Genomic DNA, 25,474 nt, shown 5'->3' on the forward strand with positions numbered 1-25,474 from the left:
TGGTGAGCAACGGTCACCACACGTTAAAAAAAATTCTCGCACAAGCATCTTCCACCCTCTCAACTGGAGTTCAGGAACATCGGGTTCTTCATTGAAACACCTGTGAACTCATGGAAGCAAGTCATCCTCGTTCGAGGGACCGCCTATGATGATGTGGTCCATACGTTAATCTGGCATCATAGAATCATGCAGCACAGAAGGAGGCCATTTGGTCCATTGTGCCTGTGCCGGCTCTTTGAAAGAGCAATCCAATTAGTCCCACTCCCCTGCACTTTCCCCATAGCCCTGTAATTTGCTTCCTTTCAAGTCTATATCCAATTTCCTTCTGAAAATTACTATTGAATCTGCTTCCACCAGCCTTTCAGTCAGTGCATTTCAGATCATAACAACTCGCTGCATGAGAAAAGTCTCCTCATCCCCCGACCCCCCCCCCCCCCCCGATTCTTTTCCCAATTATATTATATCTGTGTCCTCTGGTTCCCAATCCTCATGACAGTGGGAACAGTTTCTTCCTATCTACTTTATCAAAACCCTTCATAATTTTTGACACCTATTAAATCTCTCTTAACAACTGCTCTAACGAGGACAATCCCAGCTTCTCTAGTCTCTTGTCCCTGATACCATTCTAGTAAATCTCCTCTGCACCCTCTCCCAGGCTTTCCTAAAGTGTGGTGCCCAGACTTGGACACAATACTCCAGCTGAGCCTAACCAGTGATTTATAAAAATTTAGTATAACTTCCTTGCCTCTCTGCCTCTATTTAGAAAGCCAAGAATCCCGTATGTTTTTATCACCTTGTCCTGCCACCTTCAAAGATTTGTGCATGTGAACCCCTCGAGTTTCTGTTCCAATACCACCTTTAAAATTGCAACATTTAGTTCATATTGCCCCAAAATGTATTAAATTGCATCTCCCATGCGTCTCTCCATTTCACTAGTGTCTCTATGTCCTCCTGACGTCTGCTATTATCCTCTGCACTTTTCACTACATTTCCATGTTTTGTGTCATCTACACTTTGAAATTGTGCCTCCTATACGCGTCCAGATCATTAATGTTAATCAAAATGCGCAGCGGTCCTAATACTGATCCCTGTAGGCCACCACTGTATGGGCCCAAGTTTCCACAAGAAAAAAAACGGCGCCCCTCCGAGCTGGGCGCCCGTTTTTCGCGCCTAAAACGGCGCCTAAAAAAATCTTCGGTATTCTCCACCGACTTACAGGTCCTGTGGCACTCGGCGCAGCCGGCACAAGCTGTGGGGGGGGCGGAGCCAGGTCCCGGCGCTGAAAATAGTGCCGGGACCTCTGCACATGCGCGCTACAGTCGGCACGCAAGTGCAGTAGCTCCAGGTGCCGAACTGTGTGGGAGGGGCCCGAAGCACGCAGCCCCTAGCCCTGGCTGAATGGCCTCACTGGGGCTGCGTGAATGAGGCTCCTCCCACGGCTAGCTCCTGCTCCCCGCCCGACCCGACACCCGCTCCTGTTCCCCTCCCTCTCTCCCCTCCCTCTCTCCCTCTCTCTCTCTCCCTCCCTCTCTCCCCTCTCCTCTCTCTCCCTCCCTCTCTCGCTCAGCGGCACGAACAGCTGCAGAATTCTCCCTGGCTGAAGCACTTTCACACAGGTAGGAAGATGGTTTATTTAATCTTTTCTTGGCTTATAAATGTTTATTCAGCATGGATTTATTTGTATAATATTTGTAGAAGTATAAATAAGGATTTATTGTCGAATTTAATGAGTTCCCTTCCCCCCACCTCGTTCCGGACGCCTAATTTGTAACCTGCGCCTGATTTTTTAATGTGTAGAACAGGTTTTTTCAGTTCTACAAAAATCTTCACTGGCGCCATTCTACTTTAGTTTGGAGTACATTTTCACTGTGGAAACTTTCAAATCAGGCGTCAGTGGCCGGACACGCCCCCTTTTGAAGAAAAAATTCTGTTCTAAACTAGAACTGTTCTACCTGACTAGAACTGCAGAAAAAAAAATGTGGAGAATTGCGATTTCTAAAATAGTCCGTTCTCCACCAGTTGCTCCTAAAAATCAGGCACGAATCATGTGGAAACTTGGGCCCTATACTTCCCTCTAGTCTGAAAAACAACAATTCACCATTACACTCTCTCGTATCCAAGCTGCCTCTGATCTTTTAATCCCATGGACTTAAATTTTGCTAACAAGGCTATTGTGTGACACCTTATCAAACGCCTTTTAAAAATCCATATACACAACATCAACTGCACTATCTTCATCAACCCTCAGTTATTTCATCGAAGGACTCAATCAAGTTTGTCAGTCACTATTTGTCTTTAACAAATGTGTGTTGGCTCTCATTTACTAACCCATGTTCTTCCAAGTGACAATTAATTCTGTCCCGGATTATCATCTCTAGCAGTTTTCCCACCACCGATGAAGGCCTATTTGGCCTGTAGTTACCGGGTTTATCCCTCTCTCCTTTTTTTGAACAAGGGTATAACATTTGCAACCCTCCAATCCTCTGATACCACTCTCATTTACAGCACCACTTGCTATTATCTCGGTAAGTGATGGTGAGACCCAGGGATTGCAACAGAAGCCTCTTGCTCTATTCACCAGCTACTGGAATTTATCATGTGCAGCCGTGTGATTGCTCTCTTCAAAAATATACACTGATCACAACTGAGGCTCTGAGCTCGATGGTTTATTTGCATAAATAGATGAGTTCAATAGCATTTTTCATTATTTTGTTTCTAAATGTTCTGTTCCTTCCACTTTCCAATTTAACCCTCTCCCATTTTCTTCTGAAGGCACTGGCTCCTTGCTGAATTCTGGCTGTCCTCTAGTAGCTTGCCCACCTGGCTATTTTTCCACCCTTGATGATGAGTTGGCAGGCTATTTGACTTTGGGGTCCTTCACACCTGAGCCTAATCTCATTCTCAGCTGCCCTCTAGCATTGTACACTTCCGGCAGGATGATAATCAGGATCAAGAGCTCTGACCAATGGATTTTAATCTACTAATCCTTGATTGAGATGAGCAAATTCAGCACAAATAAATGACTGAACATGGATTCTTCCTGGTCTGTGTGGCTGTTACTTGGCAGATAAATTTGCTGATCCATCAGAGAAACTGCACTTTATAGTTTTAAAATGTCTTTTATATCCTTCTGCAAAGTCACAGCAACATGTATCTAATTACTAGACTGTTGTGCTGGAAGGTGCTGTAATGCCAGCTTTACTGCACTCCTGAGGAAGGTGTCTTAATTCACACTGCTTATGTTGCATGTAAATTTTAATTGAATATACTACGGATGCACTGTTCTCTAATTAATGTAAAAAAAAATCCAATTTTAGATGACTTTCAGGGCAAGATATGCTTGATATTTTAGTAATCAGTTGCAAATGTGGCCTGAAAACATTGGGCAGTACATTGCTGCAAACAGCCAGCATATTCTGCTGTAAATGTATATTCAAAAAGAACAGGCAGGACATGGCTGGCAGGAAGTTAGGTCTGATGGTGGTGGGGGCAGGGGGGCAGTGGAGGAAGAGAAAGAGCCCGGCTTGAAAGTGGCCCACATTATCCTGCGTCTCCTAACCTCTCGCACACAATTTTTAGACTTATTTTTTGGGGGCCACTTCATCTTCATCTTCACCAGGTTTTACTGAGTGGAGTGTCAACAGAGTGCAGGCTGTTAAAATTGTATTGAGGTGCTATGTATGTCGTATGACCCTGATTTGCATAAATTAATGAGGCCCTCGCCTGTTTTAGACGAGATGCCTGGGCTTCACAGTGGAAGACTCCGGGGAAACGGCAGCGGAGCTGGAACGGGGCAGTAAGTCCACCATCTTGATTTTAATTCCGCTACTGTCCCATTTCTGCCAGGTAGAGGGAGTTAAATGTCCTTTCTAATCTGATACTTCTGTGGGTGCAGCACTCCCTTAATCCCAGACTGAAGCATCAGTCTATATTGTATGCTCAAGGTGCAGGGTGAGGCTTGAACCCACAATCTTTTGACTTTTGAGACAAGCGTCTCAATTAGCCAAGCAGACGCTGTAAAGTAGAACGTACGAAAAGGGTAGGAATAGACTAACCAGTCCATCAAACCACTTCCATCCGGTCATGATACAGTCAGTTACACCATTGACCCAACTCCCTAGGTACACAATCTCCTGGGAGAATGGTTTGATTTGATATGCTCGTGTCTAAAGTGAGAAGTTTTCTTTCTTGTAATTTAAAAAGAAAGCCTCTGTCCATTGCCATGCTCTTGTCGAAGGGATGGACCTCTTTCTGGGCGATTGTCAATGCCACTCTTGAGCAGCCACTAAAAGTTGCAACAACTATGCTGGTTAACTCTAGCTTTAATTTTCACTTTCTTTAGGGGTAGTGCTTCTTTACCCCATTTGACCAGATCCCATCGAAATGAGAACCTCCATGTTTGTTTTTTGAGAGCAAGGCAAAGTGGAAGAAAAAGTCTGAGCTCTTATCCACCTGCGTGCGGTCACTCTGGATCCATGATATTGTACCAAGAAATTGTCCCACCAGGGAACTTCTGTTGGAGTAGAACCTTCAGCAATGAATTATTACTTGCTGAATTTGCAAATTTATCAATATAACAGTGGCTTGCCTATTTGTGCTGCAGCTTTTAAATTGTAGCGTTCATCTAAATCCTTAAGCAGCACAAGGAGCTTCAACAGTGGCACTTACAAGTGTGCACAGACTGGTTGTTTAAGTAAAATCAATGTAACCTCTTTATGGGGTTTATAGGTTTCATAATTTAAATTGATTTCCATAAGCAATAGTAAATTGTAAAACTGTTACAATAAGACACTGGGAAAATTTGACAATTAGGACAATTATTTTTAAGGGAATTTACTAGCTTATCTATTGCCTTTGTCAGTAGCAAATAACTAGATGACTTTTTAAATCCTGCATTTTAGCATCTGCAGCATTCCAGCCCTGAACCAACACTGTTGTGACAACAGCACAGGCCATTAATTTTATTCCAAATGTTCTGCCTTGTTGAGTTCAAAATCAATTGTAATAATTCAGTTGGTGGTAATTACTGGTGACAGAATTGGCGCAGGGCCCAAATGGCAAAAATTTCTCCCAAGCGAAGACGCTTCCCGGACGGTAACTTTCCTGCCCCTCCTCCATTTTTGCCCCGAAAATGGCAAAACTAAAAATCTAGCCCATAATTTTTTTAAATGCTGAGAGTTTGGAAAATCTTGGTATTCCTTCTACATGAATCACTGAAAGTTAACATGCAGCTACAGCAAGCAATTAGGAAAGCAAATGGTATGTTAGCCTTTATTACAAAATAATTGGAATATAAGAATAAAGAAATCTTACTGCAATTATATAGGGCCTTGGTGAGACCACACCTGAAGTAGTGTAAACAGTCTTGTTCTCCTTACCTAAGGAAGGGGATATACTTGCTTTAGAGGGAGTGCAACAAAGGTTCACCAGACTGTTTCGTAGGCTGGGGGGATTGTCCTGTGAGGAGAGATAGAAGAGACTAGGCCTATATTTTCTAGAATTTAGATGAATGAGAGGTGATCGCATTGAAACATATTGAATGCTTACAGGGCTGACAGGGTAGATGCTTGGAGGATGTTTTCCCTGGCTTGGGGAGTCTAGAACTAGGGGTCACATAAGGGATCAGCTATCTAGGACTGAGATGAGGAGAAATTTCTTCACTCAAAGGGTTGTGAATCTTTGGAATTTTCTACCCTAGAGGGCTGTAGATGCTCAGTATTTCTGTTTTTATTTCAGGGTTAAAACCGTTCCTAAGTATATGAAGCACTTAGAGCTATCTTTAGTTATCGTACAAAATTAGATTGAGTTTAGATGGCTACAGTAGAAGTTACTTAATGGGAATACATCGCTATAGGCAGCAAAAAATTCTAGATTCAGATTATTTCTACAAATGTTGCCTTATCTATTTAATCTAACATTTTAGGGCTGGATTTTCCTTTTAAATCGCCCCCGCCTTTTTCAACCACCGGTGCGCGCTCCAGCAGTTTTCGGGTGCTCCATCGCGGTGGTGAAGCGGTGCAGAAGCGAAGTGCAGCGGGCGGTGTGCGGCAGAGGAGGCTTATCGACTCTGGAACTTACGGCTCACAAGTTGTACGCATGTGCGCGCGGCTATCAAGTTCCGTCTCTTTCTCCCCCGCCCCCGAGAGAGGCACCGACGAGAGGCCAGAGATTGCCGGCCTGAGATCGCTATGGTGGGGGGGGTGAGGTGGGGGAAGAGAGTGAGATCGCTGTGGGGAGGGAGGGGGGGTGTGGGGGGGGAACGTGGTGAGAAAGACTAAAGGAGTAAATAAGGCTTTATTAGACCATTTATATTATTGCCTAACAAGAAAATACTACAATCCATTTCAAAATACATCAAACTGTGGAGAGCTATAAAGATCTGTGTAATATCAAACAAACCTGTCCGGTCTGTGTCCATACCGCCCACTTAAGATCCAGTAAGACATGCTTTTTCAGGTCGGTATTAAGGTCCGGTGGTAAATGGATCTTAATGATGAAACTTCCATTTTGGGCGGTAATATATGGGTGGACAGTATTGTATACCACCCAGCGGTAATGACTGGAATTTACCGCCGGGCGGTATCTCGGTGGTAAATGTGTTTTTTTTTGACAAAACTTGTATTTCTGGGCGGTAAATGGATGATTTGAGAGGAAACTCTAGCCCTTTATGCTATCTATATTTAATCTATCTTTCTCTTTCTCTTTTGTGTATCGCTCTCATCTATCTATATTATGTGCACATAATATGTATTTTTATAAAATGGTTCATCTAACATGTACACCCTTTCTGTCATACTTCATATGGCACTTCAAATTTCTGTCATATTTTTAAATTAAATTATAAAAACTAAGACATACAGAGGAGTCACAAGGTTTGTAACTTCTAAGTGACCTTACCAATCACACTTCAAAACCAAGACAATCATTCGACCCAGGAGCTATAATCTTCAACCTCTGAGCGATCTTGCCAATCACACTTTTTAAAAAAAAAAGAGAAACAAGCCAGGTTTGTAACCTACAGCTAGAAAAGCAATTAAACTTCGGTCACCCAGTGTTTACTTAATGACAGTTAGCCTCTGTGGCCTTGAAAGGACACAGCGTCACCTCAGCAGCAGAATAGTACATTCTACATTAGGTGGTATAACATGTTCATTATAAAGCAGCATATCAACCGACCTGACACGCACAATGTGGCAGGCCATCCAATAGTGATATATTAAAAAGTGTAGGTCAGCGTGTGCAGATGTCACACTTCATTACTGACGCAAAACAATCTTAACATATTAGGTGCTTTGTGTTGCAACCTGAAACTGATGAGCACTTTCCAATCTGCAAAGTTCTCTAACCAAGCTACAGTCAATCACTGGTATTTATGAAAGCAACATGTGCTTATTTACTATTCTGGAAACAGAAGGCTCTCATTTCCCCAGCCACTTTCCTTCCTCTCCTCAGGAATACTACTTTGGCTTTGTTTTTATTTCCCAATGTCTGCACTCGGGGTCTGGCCACGTGTCCTGGACGGATTCCACCCTGTGCTTTCAGCTCCCTTTGCCACTATCAGTGGTCCCTGTCACCATACCATCTTCAGTGGTTCTATTCTTTATCTCCCCTCTCTATGTTCCATGGTTCTTCAGTGATCCCACAACTCAATCTTCCTCCAGTGTGCCTAATCTCCCACCTGCCCAGTCCTTGAATCATCTCCCTGACTGCTTCCAATTCTTCCAGAGCCCCGAACTTCTCCATGTTCCCCTTGAGTGCACCCAGGCTTTATTGCCCGCCCACAAAGTGTTTTCAGACCTCCAACCCCCCCACCCCGCCCCCAAGCATTCTTACCCGCAGTCCCTCGCTATTGCTCTCACTTCCAGTTCTCCTCTCTGCCTTCTAGGCCCTCACCATCTCCACCTGCTTACTTCCAATGCTCCAACGCCTTGGAGAGCTGCGCTGTGGTAGGCTCTGGGGAAAACCACTTCCATTTACATATTAACCACCTTTCATTTGAAATATTCCTTTAAATTAAATTGTGAGAATGCGACACGGGACAGAGGTTCAAATCAGTACCAGATAAATTTAGGCTTGATATCAGGAAATCCTTCACCTGAAGAGTGATAAATGTATGCAACAGGCTTCCAGATAGAATACTGGAAGCAAAAACCCTGGAAGCATTTAAGAAACAATTAGGAAGGCAATGACAATTTTCAAATGGGTGGGATGGTCGTCCTTATTCATAACTATCTGTTCATCTTTTAAACAATTAGGATCATTTGTAATTAATCTAACCATTTTGGTAAAGTTGAGTGACTAACTGGACGGAATGTTAACTTGGACACGGGTAGGGAACAGCAGGGGGGGGGTGCAGGGATTTTGATTGCATTCGGGAAACCTAGAATAACGAGTTTCTCTCAGGCTCTGGAGAATTTAACAACGGAGCCTGATTAACATTTTGCTTCTCCATTTCCTGCCCACAGCAGATGGAAAGACTGGCCGGCTGTCAGTCAGGTAGGCCTGCGACACCAGGAGGGGATTGGAGGCCGGAGGGAGGGAGTGTCGGGGGCTGCAGATTGTCGGAGGGGTCGGGGCTGCAGGTTGGAAGAGGGACTGGGGTTGGAAGGCCGGAGGGGGGAATCAGAGATCGGCGGCCTGGGGGGGGGGGGGGGGGGGAAATCGGGTCGGAGGACTTTGGGCGGGGAGTGGGGAGGTCAGGGAGAGGTTGTAAGGGTCGGGGGGTGGAGTGTCCGATCACGGTGGGGGGGAGGGGTGGGGGGCGCGAAGCAAGAACGCTGGATCCAGAAGGTAAGTAGAAAGGCACTTACCTCCTGCATCCAGCAGTTCTTGCCTTCATTTAGCTAGCGGGTTCCCAAAGCCCCGGAAACCTGACCAGCCAGAGTTAAATTCAAAATTGAGCTTCAAAATGAGGCACACCATCTCACTATAATATTTAAAGTGTCAACCCTCCTCCTGGGAGCGTGTCCCATCCCGCTTCTGTTAAAACCGGAAGTGGGCGGGTTGGGATTGGGATTCAGATTTTCAACACCTTTAACCTCCCACCCGACGCCAACCCACCCGTATTTTAGGGTTAAAATTCCCCCAAATGATTTTATGTCTGATGAGAAAATACAAGTAAAAGCATCCAGTTCAGGATGTCAAACAGAATCAAATCTAAGCAAATTATCAGCAATGTCTAAATGGGAATCGTCATTGGAAATTGACATTATTGTTCATAAAGATGTGACTGAAATATGTGCAGTAGAAATGTAGACATAATCAGACATCATTCATGATTCATAAATCTTCAAATGAACAACTTCATTGATTGCACTTGAATCATTGAGTTATTTCTGTTTTAAGGTCATTGCAGTCTAGCATGCTGCTGCATGATAGTGTTATAAGTATTAAAGTAAAAAGGGAATTTAGCTAATCCAGTTCCATTTTCAGGATTCAATGAGACCATTTTTCCATTGTTCGACATCAAACACGTATCCTCGGCTCTCTCTCATGCTTGATTCAAACTGGCAGATCTTTGAGGACAGAAAGGAACAAATTGGAATGCAAAAGCTATAACACTTGAGTTAACAAAGTATTTTTTTAATGAATCTAAAGATTGAGGGAGACCAGGGATAAGTTGAAGTGAATTAAACCAAAATAAATATTCAACAGTGATCATCAGAAGTATATGGAATTGTTACCAGAATAGCTCTCAGTAAACTAAGGGGTGCAGGGAACCAAGGTTTATTTTTGAATGTGGTGATTCACCAGATTTTATTTTCCTGTGTTTTTCATTGCTGCTCTGCCTGCAGCCTCTCAATTTCTCAAAGGTCAGTTGTCATACAAAATGCACACACTGATGGGCAGGTAAAGATCAGCTGTTCCATCGAGTCTGTCCCATATAGTCATGTTGCAACCATGCATCACGACCCTCAATTCTTGCCAACCAGCAGCCATATAATCTCCTGAAAGAGGCAAGAATAAAGATGAAAGTACAGCCTAGGTCAATTCTGGGAAACTCCTCTCCGACTTCCAACGGTCATTAAGACGAGTTCCAGGAGACCACCGTGATCATCCAGCATCCAACCCAATGTTCCCCGTAATTTATTTTGGGTGCGCAGCCCCTTTAAGGGGTTACGCGGTCCATTCAAATTACCGTGCATGCACGGTTTTTGCCATTAGAATGCCGTGGAACTGCAGATTGCTGCATGGCCGTGCACCTAAACGGGAAAGTTGATGCCACCTAGCCTTTGTACAAAGTGACATTGGCCTTAGTCAGGAACTCGTCCAACTCCCTTTTGAATGTTTGTAGCGAATCCACACGAGCTGCACAAGCTGACATCTTGTTTCAAAGATCAATAATCCTTTGTGATAAGGCAAACCTTCTGGCATCTAACCATTTCTACACTTGTGTAACTTATATGCATGTCCCCTCGTTCTACCTAGCCTATCTAATTCAAAACGTTTACCTGCATGGACATAGTCTAGTCCCTTCATAATTTTAAAATTATATCGCCCTGAAATCTACATTTTATGAGACTAACACAAGACATATTCTGTGACAACTAAGATCTTCTACAACAACATCAACTTGATTTATATAGAGCCTTTTAACGTAGTAAAACGTCCCAAGGTACTTCACCGGAGTGTTTTAAGACACAACAAATAAATTTGACACTGAGCCACATAAGAAATTATGCAGATGATCAAAAGCTTGGTCAAAGAAGTAGGTTTTATGGCATGTCTTAAGGGAGGAAAGAGGCGGAGAGGTTTAGGGAGGAAGTTCCAGAGCTTGGAGCCTAGGCAGCTGAAGGCACGGGCATGAATGGTTGAGCAGTTATAATCAGGGATGCTCAAGAGGGCAGAATTTGAGGAATGCAGATATCTCTGGAGGGTGGGGTGGGGTTGTAGCAGATTGAAGAGATAGGTAGGGGCGAGGCCATGGAGGGATTTGGTGATGGGTGAGCAAGACTTGGTGCGAGTTAGGACATGGGCTGACAAGTTTTGGATGACCTCCAGTTTACATAGTGTAGAATGTCGGAGGCCAGCCAGGAGTGCGTTGCTGTAGTCATAGAATCATAGAAATTTACAGCACAGAAGGAGGCCATCGTGTCCGCGCTGGCTGACCAAGAGCTATTCAGCCTAATCCCACTTTCTAGCTCTTGGTCCGTAGCCCTGTAGGTTACGACACTTTAAGTGCACATCCAAGTATCTTTTAAATGTGGTGAGGGTTCTGCCTCTACCACCCTTTCAGGCAGTGAGTTCCAGACCCCCACCATCCTCTGGCTGACCAAATCACCCCTCGTATCTCCTCTAAACCTCCGCCCAATTACTTTAAATCAATGCCCCCTGGTTGTTGACCCTTCTGCCAAGGGAAACACGTCCTTCCTATCCACTCTATCCAGGCCCCTCATAATTTTATACACCTCAATCAAGTCTCCCCTTAGCCTCCTCTGTTCCAAAGAAAACAGACCCAGCATCTCCAAGCTTACCTTCTAGCCAAAATTCTCCAGTCCAGGCAACATTCTTTTAAATCTCCTCTGCACCCTTTCCAGTGCAATCACATCTTTCCTGTAACGTGGTGACCAGAACTGTACACAGTACTCCGGCTGCGGCCTAACCAGTGTTTTATACAGTTCAAGCATAACCTCCTTGCTCTTGTATTCCATGCCTCGACTTATAAAGGCAAGCATTCCATATGGCTTCTTAACCACCTTATCTACCTGGCCTGCTACCTTCAGGGATCTGTGGACCTACACTCCAAGGTCCCATTGTTCCTCTACACTTTTTAGTGTGCCATTTAATGTGTATTCCCTTGCCTTATTGGACCTCCCCAAATGCATTACCTCACACTTAGCCAGATTGAATTCCATTTGCCACTGTCCTGCTCACTTGATCAGTACATTGATATATTCCTGCAGTCCGTCATTATTAATCACACAGCCTATTTTGGTGTCGTCTGCAAACTTCTTAATCATAGCTTCTTAATCAAGGCTCGAACGGCCGAATGGCCTACTCCTGCACCTATTTTCTGCGATTCCTAATTTCTATACCCCCAACATCTAAGTCCAAGTCATTGATATATACCAAAAAAAGCAAGTGACCTAGCACTGAGCCCTGTGGAACCACACTAGATACCACCTTCCAGTCACAGCACCAATCAACCATTGCCCTTTGCTTCCTACCTCCGAGCCAATTTTGGATCCAACTTGCCATTTTGCCCTGGATCCCATGCGCTATTATTTTCATGGCCAGCCTGCCATGTTGGGACCTTATCAAAAGTTTTGCTAAAATCCATATACACTACACCATATGCACTGCCCTCATCGCCCCTCCTGGTTACCTCTTCGAAAAATTCAAACAAGTTAATCAGACACAACCTTCCCATGACAAATACATGCTGACTGGCCTTGATTAATCCACGTCTTTCCAAATGAAGATTTATCCTGTCCCTCAGGATTTTTTCCAATAATTGTCCCACCACTGATCTGAGGCTGACTGGCCTGTAATTACTCGGTCTATCCCTTTCTCCCTTTTTAAACAAAGGTACAACATTAGCAGTCCTCTAGTCCTCTGGCATTGCACCTGTAGCCAGAGAGGATTGGAAAATAATGGTCAGAGCCTCTGCTATTTCCTCTCATGCTTCTCTTAACAGCCTGGGATACATTTAATCCGGGCCTGGGGATTTATCCAATTTCAAAGCTGCTAAGCCCCTTAATACTTCCTCTCTCACTGTTTATCTCGTCTAATATTTCACGCTCCTCCTCCCTCTTTGCAAAGTCTGCATCGCCCCTCTCTTTTGTGAAAACGGATGCAAAGTATTCATTGAGAATCCTACCCATGTCTTCTGCCTCCACACACAGATTTCCTTTTTCCCACTCTTTCTCTAGTTATGCTCTTGCTCTTAATGTATTATAAAACATCTTTGGATTTTCCCTGATTTTACTTGCCAACATTCTTTCATGCTCTCTCTTTGCTTTTCTGATATTTTTTTTAATTGTACCCCTGCACTTCTTATACTCTAGAGTCAAGTCTCGAGGTAACAAAGGCATGGATGAGGGTTTCAGCAGCAGATGAGCTGAGGCAGGAGCAAAGACGGGCAATGTTACAGTGGTGGAAATTAGGCGGGTTTTAGTCATGCAGTGGATATGTGGCTGGCAGCTCAATTCAGGCTCAAATTTGACACCTAGTTTGTGAACAGTCTGGTTCAGCCTCATAGATGCTAGGGAGAGGGATGGAGTTGGTGGCTAGGGAACGCAGTTTGTGGCAAGGACAAAAGACAATGGTTTCCCAATATTTAATTGGAGGAAATTTCTGCTCATCCAGTACTGGATGTCGGACAAGCGGTCTGACAATTTAGAGACCATGAAGGAGTAGAGAGAAGTGGTGGTGAAGTAGAGCTGAGTGTCGTCCGTGTACATGTAAAAACTGACGCCGTGTTTTCAGATGATGTCGCCGAGGGGCAGCATATAGATGAGAAATAGGAGGGGCCAAGGATAGATCCTTGGGGAACACCAGAGGTAACGATGTGGGAGCAGGACGAGAAGCCTTTGCAGGTGATTTTCTGGCTACAATTAGATAGATAAGAATGGAACCAGGCGAGTACAGTTCCACCCAGCTGGACAACGGTGGAGGCATTTTAGGAGGATGGAGTGGTCAACCTTGTCAAAGGCTGCAGATAGGACGAGGAGGGATATTATAACTTTGTCACAATCACAAAGGATGTCATTTGTGACTTAAATGAGAGCCGTTTCAGTACTATGGCGGGGGCAGAAACCAGATTGAAGGGATTCAAACATGGAGTTCCAGGAAAGAGGGGCATGGATTTGGGAGGCGACAACACGTTCAAGGATTTTGGAGAGGGAAAGGAGATTGGAGATGGGGCGGTAGCTTTCAAGCACAGTGGGTCAAAGGCTGTTTTTTTGAGAGGGGTGATGATGGCAAATTTGAAGGAGAGGAGACAGTACTTGAGGAGAGAGAACCATTAACAATGTCAGCTAACATGGGAGCCAGAAAAGGAAGTTGGGTGGTCAGCAGTTTACTGGGTCTCATGGACAAGATGAGCGTGGAGAGGTCAAGAGGGGAGATCCGAGAGAAACTGGAGAGAGATGAGAGTTAAGGGCTAGGGGAGGGAGTAACCTCAGAGGAAGTTTGGCCCGGTGGGCTACGGAAGGAAGGGAAGTGGCAGAGGCAGCTGATTGGATGGTCTCAATCTTTGAGACAAAGAAGTCCATGAGTTCCTCGCACTTGTTGTTGGAGGTGAGTGTGGTGGAGACAGGGGAGAGGGGTTTAAGAAGACAGTTAGCAGTAGCAGCTGGGGGTTATCTTTGCATTCCAGAATGATCCTTGAATAGTGAGCAGTTTTAGCAGACAAGAGTAGGAATCGATAATGCTTTATTTGGTCCAGCCAGATCTGGCGGTGAATGGCGAAACCAGTTTTATCCGCCACATCAGTTCAAGTCTGCATCCCTTGGACATGGGGGAGCGAAGATGAGGGGGAACAGGCAAGTTGAGAGAGAGTTTTAATAGGGACTAGGGCATCAAAGGTGGTGGTGAGGGTATGGTTGAGCAGATCGGTGGCTGCAGAAATGTCATGGTGAATGGAGGGCCAAAGGCTGGACAGTTTGGAGTTGATGTACAGTTGTAAGAGAGTCTGGAGAAAGTTTTTTTCCAGTGGCGGACACAGAAGGAAGTAGATTTGGGTGGGGAAGGGGGATGTGGGTGGAGAGCGATATAAGGAAATGGTCAGAGATGGCCTTATCTGCAATAGACATGGTAGGAATAGCGAGGCCAGGAGAGATGGCAAGGTCAAGGGGGAGGCCGTGAATATGGATTGGGGAATTCACATGGAGGGAGAGATTAAGGGAGGATAGGAGGGTAGTGAACTCAGAGGAGAGAGAGCATGGTGAATTGAGAGAGAGATTGAAATCAGCGAGGATGAGAAGTAGCTCAGTGCAGAGGCTAAGGGAGGAAAACAGTGAGGATATATCGGTGATAATATTTTTATGGTACTTGGGTTGGCGGTGGAGAACGAGAATTTTAAATGAGCGATGAGAGGGGTGGAATAAGGTAAGATGCTCAAAGGAGGAGAAGTGCTGGAGGAGTAGGGGGACAGAGCAAGGTATGATTTGGTGAAGAGAGCCACACAGTCACCATGGCTGTCGGGGGAGCGGGGTGGGGGGGTGGGGGGCAAGAGATGGAAATGATAGTAAGGCGGGGAGGCTTCATTTAAAGGTAAAGGGGCGTGCACCTATCGCTTCCGAAGTTTTCTGGCCACCGCAATGGAGGCGGCGGCCTATCCAGAGAAATTCAACTCTTCAAACTTTTTGTTCAAGCCGGGCGGAAGTGGCCTCATCATGCTGGCAGAAGTGGGAGCGGAGCGGAGTGGCCGTCGCTAGCTGGGGGGAAGTTGGGAGCAGGACGTAGTCTCTGCCGCTGTCAGTCATCAGCGCATCAATACGTCTCTCCCTTTCAGTTAAAGGAGAGGGCTGCTGCGAGCTCTGCATCTTTTTCAGTTAGGTTCACTGGGCCACCAGGGAGGGTTTCGGCTGGGCCAGCGGCCTGGCACCCAAGAGGGGATGCCAGGCTGCCTATTGGCAGCCCGGTCAAACTCGGGGCATAATTGTCGGCCTGACCTGAAAGTCAGCCAACAAAAAAAATAAAATGACGTCGCTGGCAGCACCACCTCCCCTATAAGTGTGGCCACGCCCCCAACCCACAAGGAGTGCCCCGACACAAAAAGCTGTCGGGGGCACCGAGCAGCGGCCGGGAGACTTTTGCAGGTGAATTTCCCTCCTGGGGCGGCTCCGTTGCAGTGCGCGCTCTGATGAAGTCTTTAAGACGCATCTGCAGGAGCGGGGTGGATCGTCACACCGCAGCAAAAAGCCCCGAGGTGAATTTAGCGAGTGTTGGCCAGGCCGCCGCAAGTCAGCGGCCATTTGGCACCGTACCATGGCCGCCGCGTCCAGGGAGGCTGAATAACGGCACCAAAGTTTCAGTCAAGTTTCCGTTTCTAAATTAGATGTCAATTTTTTGACCAACTTTGGTATCCTTTCCAGAGCCTCTAGATCATCCACCATGTGAGAAACCGTAACTAGACACAGTATTCTAAATGAGGCCTAACCAAGGTATTTTACAACGATTCTACTGTACTTTTTGTTTTCTATTGGATTGTCCTGGCAATGCATCCTAATCTCTATTTGCTTTTGCTACAGTCTGGCCATGACCATTTACAAACTTTCACACTATAACACCTAAGGGGCAAAATTGCCCCGCGCTCTGCTGGGGGTGCACAATTTGAATTAAATGAATATTTAGCACCCGGCCAGATGGGCTGTTAAATGTCGCTGAATTGGGGTCTTTATCTGGAAAAAAATGTGCGGGGCAGTATCGAGGTGTGGTTCGTATCACAACGTCCTGCCCCTTCTTTTAATGGGGAGGGCCGCTGTGAACTCCGCAGCCGCTTTCCTGGCACCCACTGCAAAGTCGGCCGACGAAAAAATGATGGACGCAGTGCAAGGCCCTCTCCTTTAAGGGCGGCCGGAGTGCCCCAGCCATGACAGTCCTTTGCATCACCCCACACCATTGTCGCATCCCGCGGGGCACAAAGGTGTCGGCCCAGGGCGATAAGGAGTTGGCGTGCACGGCGATGACGTCATCACCGAGTGCGCCCCCACCCGGGACGAAAAGTAAGGGGTACAGCGCCGACCCATTTTCGCCCGCGGCATCTCGGGGGGCAATTTCAGGCAGGTCGCTTCTGCAGCCCGCCTCGGGCGATAAACTATTAGCGCCCCATTAGCGCCTCCCGGAAGCACTAAGAGGACTATAAAAAGGGGCAATTTTGGCCCTCTAGTCTCTTTCCCACTCAGCAGACTTGAGTTCAGAATTCTATGATGGTAGACATGTGCTTGGCATTAGCCTAACCTACATGCATTTAATGTCATCCATCAAATGTGGGCCCATTCCCCCACATCTAGATCGAATTGTAGTACTTTTTTCTTATTCACGGTTCTAATGCTAGCGCAAATCTTGGTGTCATCTACAAACTTGCAGACAGTTCCCCCAATAGCTTCATCCAGATCAGCCTTGGCCTAGTAGTAGCACTCCGAATTAGAAGGACATAGGTTCAAGCCCCACTCCAGGTAGTTAAATGCATAATTTAAGCTGACACTCGGGCAGTACTGCAATGTCAGAGGTGCTGCCTTTTAAATGAGAAGTTAAACTGAGTCCCCATCTTCCCCTTCAGATGGTCTGAAGAATTCTCCCAATGTTCTGCCCAACATTAATCCCTTAACTAACACAATAAAGACAGATTTACCTGGTCATTTATCTCACTGCACTGTGGAAACTTGTTGCCGTGTTTCCCTATATTACAAGAGTGATTACATTTCAAAAAGTATTCATTGGCTGAGAGGATATAAAAGGCACTGCATAAATGCAAGCTCTTTCTTTCTATTAATATAGATAGTGAAGAGGAACAGTCCTAACACCATTCCTTGTGGGATTACAGTAGTAACCAATCTACACTCAGAACCACGACCGTAATAAGAACGGTCTGCCTACGAGTATGCAACCGATTTTTTTATCCAACTTGTGATCTGCCCTCCAATCTCATAATAACTTCAATGTGGCAACTTGTCAATAGCTTTTTGAATGGTCAAATATACTTTGTCGACTGGGCTTCCATCACCACCAACCTAGTAATCTCCTCAAAAAAAATAACCGGTAGGTAAAGAATGACCTTTTTCAGCAGCCATGTTAAAAGTCTCCAATAACACCTTCACTGTCCAGCTGGCTGTACAGAGTATTTCTAATGATTGCTTCAGTATAACTGTGAAAACCTTTCCAGTGCATTAGTTTTTTGTTAAAACTAGGATAAAGAATCAATAGGTCAAGTTTGCTGTAATAAGAACTTTTTGTTGGATCACTGCATATATGGTAAAACGCAGAAGCCAATGGCAGCTTTAGCTTCAGACTATGAAAACCCAGTTAACTGTAAAAGTATTTAGAGCATACATTATTTTTGTTTAATCCCCTCCACTAATCCAGGTTGGGGTTTTGTGATGGACAAAAGTGTTGTCAACAGAATATGGCAAGAGTAGTACATATAGTTAGCAGCTCTGCAGTTCCTTTTTTTGCTTTTGGAGACTGATTCGCTGCATGATATTTTTTGACACCAAGGCATATGTTGCTGTTCACAGCACCCAAGGCTATAAAGTGGAACTATATAGCACCTCATAGAAATGAGTGAGCAGATCATTGATGAAATACTAGATTTGTAATTATTGGTGGTATTGGTTTGGAGAACAATAATGAACTTAATAATGGTATAGACAAATGCATCTTTTTATCGGAGTGAAGTCAAATGGAATAATCAGCAGACATGTCTGAAAATTCATATTATTTTTCGTGGGCATGCTCCCACTCTCTTGCCTGTTTTTTTTTTTAATTCTATAGTGCCATTCAGAAATCTTATACTGTTTTCAAAGTAAACAGATTGTTTTTATTTTATCATATTACCAAAATATCATGAGTCTCTAGTGTGAATAGTGCAGGCTATAAAAAGCTGCATACATGTTAGCAGCCATCTTAACTTTCCCATGTTTGCTGATGTTGCTAACAGTTCTTTCTCTTGAGGTACTGTACCCCTCTTCTTCAAATCTGCCATCATCAGCCTTCTCCTCAAAAAAAAAATAACCCTGAACCCTCTGTCCTTGCAAACTACCACCCCATTTTCAACCTCCCTTTCCTCTCCAAAATCTTTGAACATGCTGTCTTCTCCCAAATCCATGCCCATCTTTCCCGGAACTCCACATTTGAATCAGGCTTCCGCCCCTACCACAGTACAGAAACTGCTGTTATAAAAGTCACAAATGACATCCTATGTGACTGCGACAAAGGTAAGCTTATCCTTTGTTGTCTTTCTCGATATGTCTGCAGCCTTTGACATGGTTGATCACACCATCCTCCTCCACCGTCGTCCAGCTGGATGGGACTGCATTCACCTGGCTCCGTTCTTATATATCCAATCGTAGCTGGAGAATCATCTGCAATGGCTTCTCTTTCCAGTCTCGCACCGTTACCTCTGGTGTCCCCCAAGGAACTATCCTTGGGCCCTTCCCTCACCCACCCCCCCCCCCGCCATTTCTCATCTACATGCTGCCCCTCGGTGACCCACCTCTACCTCACCACCGCCTAGTTCAAGCCCTCCACTGTCTCTAAATTGTCATTCTGCTTCGTCGACATCCAGTACTGGATGAGCAAAAATTACCTCCATCCCTCTCCCCACAACTGAGGCTGAACCAGACTGTTCGCAACCTTGGTGTCATAATTGACCCCTAGATGAGTTTCAAATGACTTATCCATGCCACCACTAAGACCGCCCATTTCCGCCTCCGTCCCTTATCAGCTGCTGAAACCCTCATCCTTACCTTTGTTGCATCTAGACTTGACTATTCCAACATACTCCTGGCCGGCCTCCTGCATTCTACCTGCCATACATTGGAGGTCATGTCATCCAAGACTCTACTAGTCCCGCTCACCCATCTCCCTTGTGCTTGCTGACCTACATTAGCTCCCAGTTAAGCAACGCCTCGATTTTAAAATTTTCATCCTTGTTTTCCCTCCATGGCCTCGCACCTCCCTATCTCTGTAATCTTCTCCCTGAGATCTCTGCGCTCCGCCAATTCTGGCCTCTTGAACATCGCCGATTTTAAACGCTCCACCACAGGTGGCCATGCATTCAGCTGCTAAGGCCCCAAACTCTGGAATTCCCTTCCTAAACCTCTCTGTCTCTTTCCTCCTTGAAGACACTCCTTAAAACCTACCTCTTTGACTAAGCTTTTGGTCCCACCTGTGACGGGGAGTGTGGCTCTCGTATTGGACTGTTCAGTCACCTAAGGACTCATTTTAAGAGTGGAAGCAAGTCTTCCTCGATTCCGAGGGTCTGCCTATGATGATGGGGTCATCTGCCCTAACTACTCCTTGTGTGGCTTGGTGTCAAATTTTGTTGGATAACGCTGTGAAGCGCCTTAGGATGTTTTAGTACGATAAGGATGCTATATAAATATAATGTTGTTGTAATCAAACCTTTAATAAGATATGTAATATCAAAGATATCATTTATATAGGATGCCTTTGGTGAAGAAATGGTATGAAATTGTTTACCAGGATATAAAGGGGTGCATAGAAAGTGGTCCTAATGACACAGCATATTAGCTTCCCTATCTAGCCTCTGTTGGAGAATAGTGTGTGATGACAGACTGAGAATATAATGTGACAAATTTGAAGTTTAGACCGGTTAGGCCTATTATATACCCTTTAAAAGTTCGGTAATCCCGTCAAAAGATTCCATAAATTACATTGCAAAGTGAAATGGCTGCTTTGAAGTGATTTGTCTCTGAATTCTTTTTGAAGTTAGTGAATATAAAGAAACTCTGAAGAATGCAGTGTGACTAAAATGCTGATGAGAATCTCAAAGGTGTCAACAACCTATCAACACTTTGACAGCTTTACTGTGAGTTGTACCAGTGTGTTATAAAATGGTTTTTTAGATGTTTCCAGTTTAATCTCTAACATTGTATTTTAATCTCATTGGAACATTGAGTTTGTACCATTAGATGTGTGATAAAATAGACTGTCTGTGATTATGGGTTTGATTATAATAGGCCATCTTCCCATTGTGTCCTAAGACATCCAAAATGATGTTTGCTTTGCAATTGTCATATCATAGGATTACATAGGATGTGCGACATAGAAGCAGGCCATTTGGCCCAACCAGTCCATGCTGGTGTTTATGCTCCACTCGAGCCTCCTCCCATCTTTCCTTGTCTAAATCTATCCGCATAACCCTTAAATGTCTAGCCTCCCCTTAAATGCATCTATACTATTCGCTTCAAGCACTTCCTGTGGTAGCGAGTTCCACATTTTCAGTGGAGGATCAGTCTTTGAGCATATTCAAGACAGATGGATAGATTTTTGGATATTAAGGGAATCAAGGGATATGGGGGTAGTGCAGGAAAGTTGAGGTAGATCAGCCATGATCTCGGCAAATGGCGGAGCAAGCTTGTGGGCCGAATGGCCGACTCCTGCTCATAAGAACATAAGAACATAAGAATTAGGAACAGGAGTAGGCCATCTAGCCCCTCGAGCCTGCTCCGCCATTCAAAAAGATCATGGCTGATCTGGCTGTGGACTCAGCTCCACTTACCCGCCCGCTCCCCATAACCCTTAATTCCCTTATTGGTTAAAAATCTATCTATCTGTGATTTGAATACATTCAATGAGCTAGCCTCAACTGCTTCCTTGGGCAGAGAATTCCACAGATTCACAGCCCTCTGGGAGAAGAAATTCCTTCTCAACTCGGTTTTAAACTGGCTCCCCCGTATTTTGAGGCTGTGCCCCCTAGTTCTAGTCTCCCCAACCAGTGGAAACAACCTCTCTGCCTCTATCTTGTCTATCCCTTTCATTATTTTAAATGTTTCTATAAGATCATCCCCCATCCTTCTGAACTCCAACGAGTAAAGACCCAGTCTACTCAATCTATCATCATAAGGTAACCCCCTCATCTCCGGAATCAGCCTAATGAATCGTCTCTGTACCCCTTCCAAGGCTATTATATCCTTCCTTAAGTAAGGTGACCAAAACTGCACGCAGTACTCCATGTGTGGCCTCACCAATACCCTGTACAGTTGCAGCAACACCTCCCTGCTTTTGTACTCCATCCCTCTCGTAATGAAGGCCAACATTCCATTCGCCTTCCTGATTACCTGCTGCACGTGCAAACTAACTTTTTGGGATTCATGCACAAGGACCCCCAGGTCCCTCTGCACCGCAGCATATTGTAATTTCTCCCCATTCAAATAATATTCCCTTTTACTGTTTTTTTTTTTCCCCAAGGTGGATGAGCTCACATTTTCCAACATTGTATTCCATCTGCCAAACCTTAGCCCATTCGCTTAACTTATCTAAATCTATTTGCAGCCTCTCTGTGTCCTCTACACAACCCGCTTTCCCACTAATCTTTGTGTCATCTGCAAATTTTGTTACACTACACTCTGTCCCCTCTTCCAGGTCATCTATGTATAGTGTAAACAGTTGTGGTCCCAGCACCGATCCCTGTGGCACACCACTAACCACCGATTTCCAACCTGAAAAGGACCTATTTATCCCGACTCTCTGCTTTCTGTTAGCCAGCCAATTCTCGATCCATGCTAATACATTTCCTCTGACTCCGCGTACCTTTATCTTCTGCAGTAACCTTTTGTGTGGCACCTTATCGAATGCCTTTTGGAAATCTAAATACACCACATCCATCGGTACACTTCTATCCACCATGCTCATTATATCCTCAAAGAATCCTAATTCTTATGTTCTTATGTTATTCTCACCACTCTTTGGATAAAGAAGTTTCTTCTGAATTCCCTATTGGATATCTTGGTTATTTTATGGTGGAGGACCTTCGTCTTATGGATGTTTAGTGTAAGGCCCATGCTTTCATACGCCTCAGTGAAGATGTTGATTATGACTTGGAGTTCAGTCTCTGTGCACAGACGCAAGTATCGTCCGCATACTGTAATTCGACGACAGATGTTAGAAACATAGAAAATAAGTGCAGGAGTAGACCATTCAGCCCTTCAAGCCTGCACTGCCATTCAATGAGTGTTCATGGCTGAACATGCAACTTCAGTACCCCATTCCTGCTTTCTCGCCATACCCCTTGATCCCCCGTAAGGACTACATCTAACTCCTCTTTGAATATATTTAGTGAATTGGCCTCAACAACCTTCTGTGGTAGAGAATTCCACAGGTTCACCAGTCTCTGATTCTGACTGCAGGGGATCTACGTTTGTCTTTGCTAACCTTTTTCTCTACATATCTATAGAAGCTTTTGCAGTCTGTTTTAATGTTCCCTGCAAGCTTCCTCTCGTACTCTATTTTCCCTGCCCTAATCAAACCCTTTGTCCTCCTTTGCTGAGTTCTAAATTTCTCCCAGTCCCCGGGTTCGTTGCTATTTCTGGCCAATTTGTATGCCACTTCCTTGGCTTTAATACTATTTGGGACGGTCTTGGATCTGGCCTGGAGATGACGAAGATTTCTCAGGTTCCCACGGATTCTGTAGTTAAATTCCAATCCAGCGGGGAGCTTGTTGAGTGTGAGGTGGAGCATTGTAGCGAGGAAGATCGAGAAGAGGGTTGGCACGATGACGCAGTCCTGCTTGACCTCGATCTGGGCGTGGATTGGGTCTGTGATGGATCCATTGGTCAGGATCACAGCTTGCCTGTCTTCGTGGAGCAGGCGGAGGATGGTGACAAACTTTTGGGGGTAGCCGAAACGGAGGACGACTTTCCATAGTCCCTTGCGGTTGACAGTGTCAAAGGCCTTTGTAAGGCGTGGCCCTGGACAACATGGACCACTTTCCATAGCTTGGGAGTCTATTAGCAAGGGCAAACATCGACGACAAAGTTCAAACCTCCTCAAGTGCGACATTGTTGCCTGAGGAAAAGAGTGTTCGAAGATCAGGCCCTCAAATCAGCCACCAAGCTCATGGTCTACAGGGCTGTAGTGATACCCACCCTCCTATATGGCTCAGAGACGTGGACCATATACAGTAGATACCTCAAATTGCTGGAAAAATACCACCAACGATGACTCCGCAAGATCCTGCAAATCCCCTGGGAGGACAGACACACTAACGTTAGCGTCCTTGATCAGGCCAACATCCCCAGCATCAAAGCACCGACCACAATCGACCAGCTCTGTTGGGCGGGCCACATTGTTCGCATGCCTGACACAAGACTCCCAAAGCAAGCGCTCTACTCTGAACTCCTACATGGCGAGCGAGCCCAAGGTGGGCAGAGGAAACTCTTCAAGGACACCCTCAAAGCCTCCTTGATAAAATGCAACATCCCCACCGACACCTGGGAGTCCCTGGCCAAAGACCGCCCTAAGTGGAGGAAGTGCATCCGGGAGGGCGCTGAGCACCTCGAGTCTCGTCGCCGAGAGCATACAGAAAACAAGCGCAGGCAGATGAAGGAGCATTGGCAAACCAGTCTCGGCCACCCTTTTCTTCAACAACTGTCTGTCACAGGTGGCACAGAGACTGTAATTCCCATATTGGACTGTTCAATCACCTAAGAACTCACGTTTAGAGTGGAAGCAAGTCGTTCCTCAATTTCGAGGAACTGCCTCTGATGATGATGACTATCTTATAATGATGGCCTCTAGTTAAGCTTTCCCCCAAAAGTGGAAACATTCTCTCTGTATCCATTCTTATCAAAATCTTTCATAATTTCAAAGACCTCTATTAGATCACCCCTCAGCCGCCTTTTTTCAAGAGAAAAGAGACCCAGCCTGTTCATCCTTTCCTGATATGAATACCCTCGCATTTGTGGTATCATCCTTGTAAATCCTCACTGCACCCTCTATTGTTTTTATAGTATGGTGACCAGAACTGTACGCAGCACTCTTAAGTGTGGTCTAACCAAGGTTTGATACAGATTTAGCATAACTTCCCTACTTTTCAATTCTATCGCTCTAGAAATAAATCCTAGCGCTTGGTTTGCTTTTTTATGGCCTTGCTAACCTGTGTCGCAACTTTTAGTAATTTGTGTATTTGTACTCCGAGATCCCTTTGTTCCTTTACCCCACAGACTCGCACCCTTCCTACCAAAATGTAATACCTCACATTTATCTGCGTTGAACTTCGTTTGCCAATTATATGCCCATTTTGCAAGTTTATTAATATCCTCCTGTAATTTGTTGTAGTCCTCCTCAGTATTGACTGTCGCCCCTCATTTGATATCATCTACAAATTTAGAAATTGTGTTTTTGATTCTAAAGTCTAAATCGTTAATATAAATTGTGAACAGTGGTCCCAGCACTGATCCTTGTAGAACACCACTATCCACCTTCTGCCACTGTGAATAGCTACCTTTTACCCTTACTTTCTTCTTTCTGTCTTGAAGCAAGCTAGCTATCCATTCTGCTACTTGTCCTCTGACTCTGCATTCTCTGACCTTGTTCATCAGTCTATTATGGGGTACTTTATCAAAGATGTTTTGAAAAACTAGATAAATTACATCTATTGCATTAACATTGTCTACTCTCTCTGTTACCTCTTCAAAAAATTCAATGAGGTTGGTCAAACAAGACTTTTCCTTTTGAAATCCATGCTGACTATTATTATATGTTTGTTTTCCAGATTTTCTATTTTCTCCTTTCGTAGGGATTCCATTATTTTTCCTACCATTGATAAGCTGACTGGTCTATAATTACCTGAACATGTTCTATCCCTCTTCTTAAATATAGATATTACGTTAGCTATCCACCAGTCCTCTGGCACTGCACCTTTTTCTAATGAATTATTAAATATGTGTAGTAATGCCTCTGCTATCTCATCCCTAGATTATTTTAAAATGCGTGGATGCAATCCATCTGGACCTGGAGTTTTGTCCTCTTTGAGTTTGATTAGTTTATTTAATATATCCCCTCT

At 44.8% G+C, this 25,474-nt stretch overlaps 1 protein-coding gene across 3 annotated transcripts in view; it reads left to right on the top strand.

The window, feature by feature from the left end:
- The window catches only part of stx18 (syntaxin 18), a 188,544-nt gene that overhangs the window by 128,055 nt on the left and 35,015 nt on the right, over nt 1-25,474 (top strand). The window contains exon 1 of one of the 3 annotated variants that reach the window (XM_070872274.1): nt 20,429-20,497. The exons of the other annotated variants lie outside the window; for them this stretch is intronic. The gene's annotated coding sequence lies outside the window, so the exon portion shown is untranslated. Of the gene's footprint in view, nt 1-20,428; nt 20,498-25,474 lie in introns of those variants that run through there. 3 annotated transcript variants of the gene reach the window in all.

This window comes from Pristiophorus japonicus, chromosome 2 (genome assembly GCF_044704955.1).
Source record: "Pristiophorus japonicus isolate sPriJap1 chromosome 2, sPriJap1.hap1, whole genome shotgun sequence".
Classification (NCBI taxonomy): domain Eukaryota; kingdom Metazoa; phylum Chordata; class Chondrichthyes; family Pristiophoridae; genus Pristiophorus; species Pristiophorus japonicus.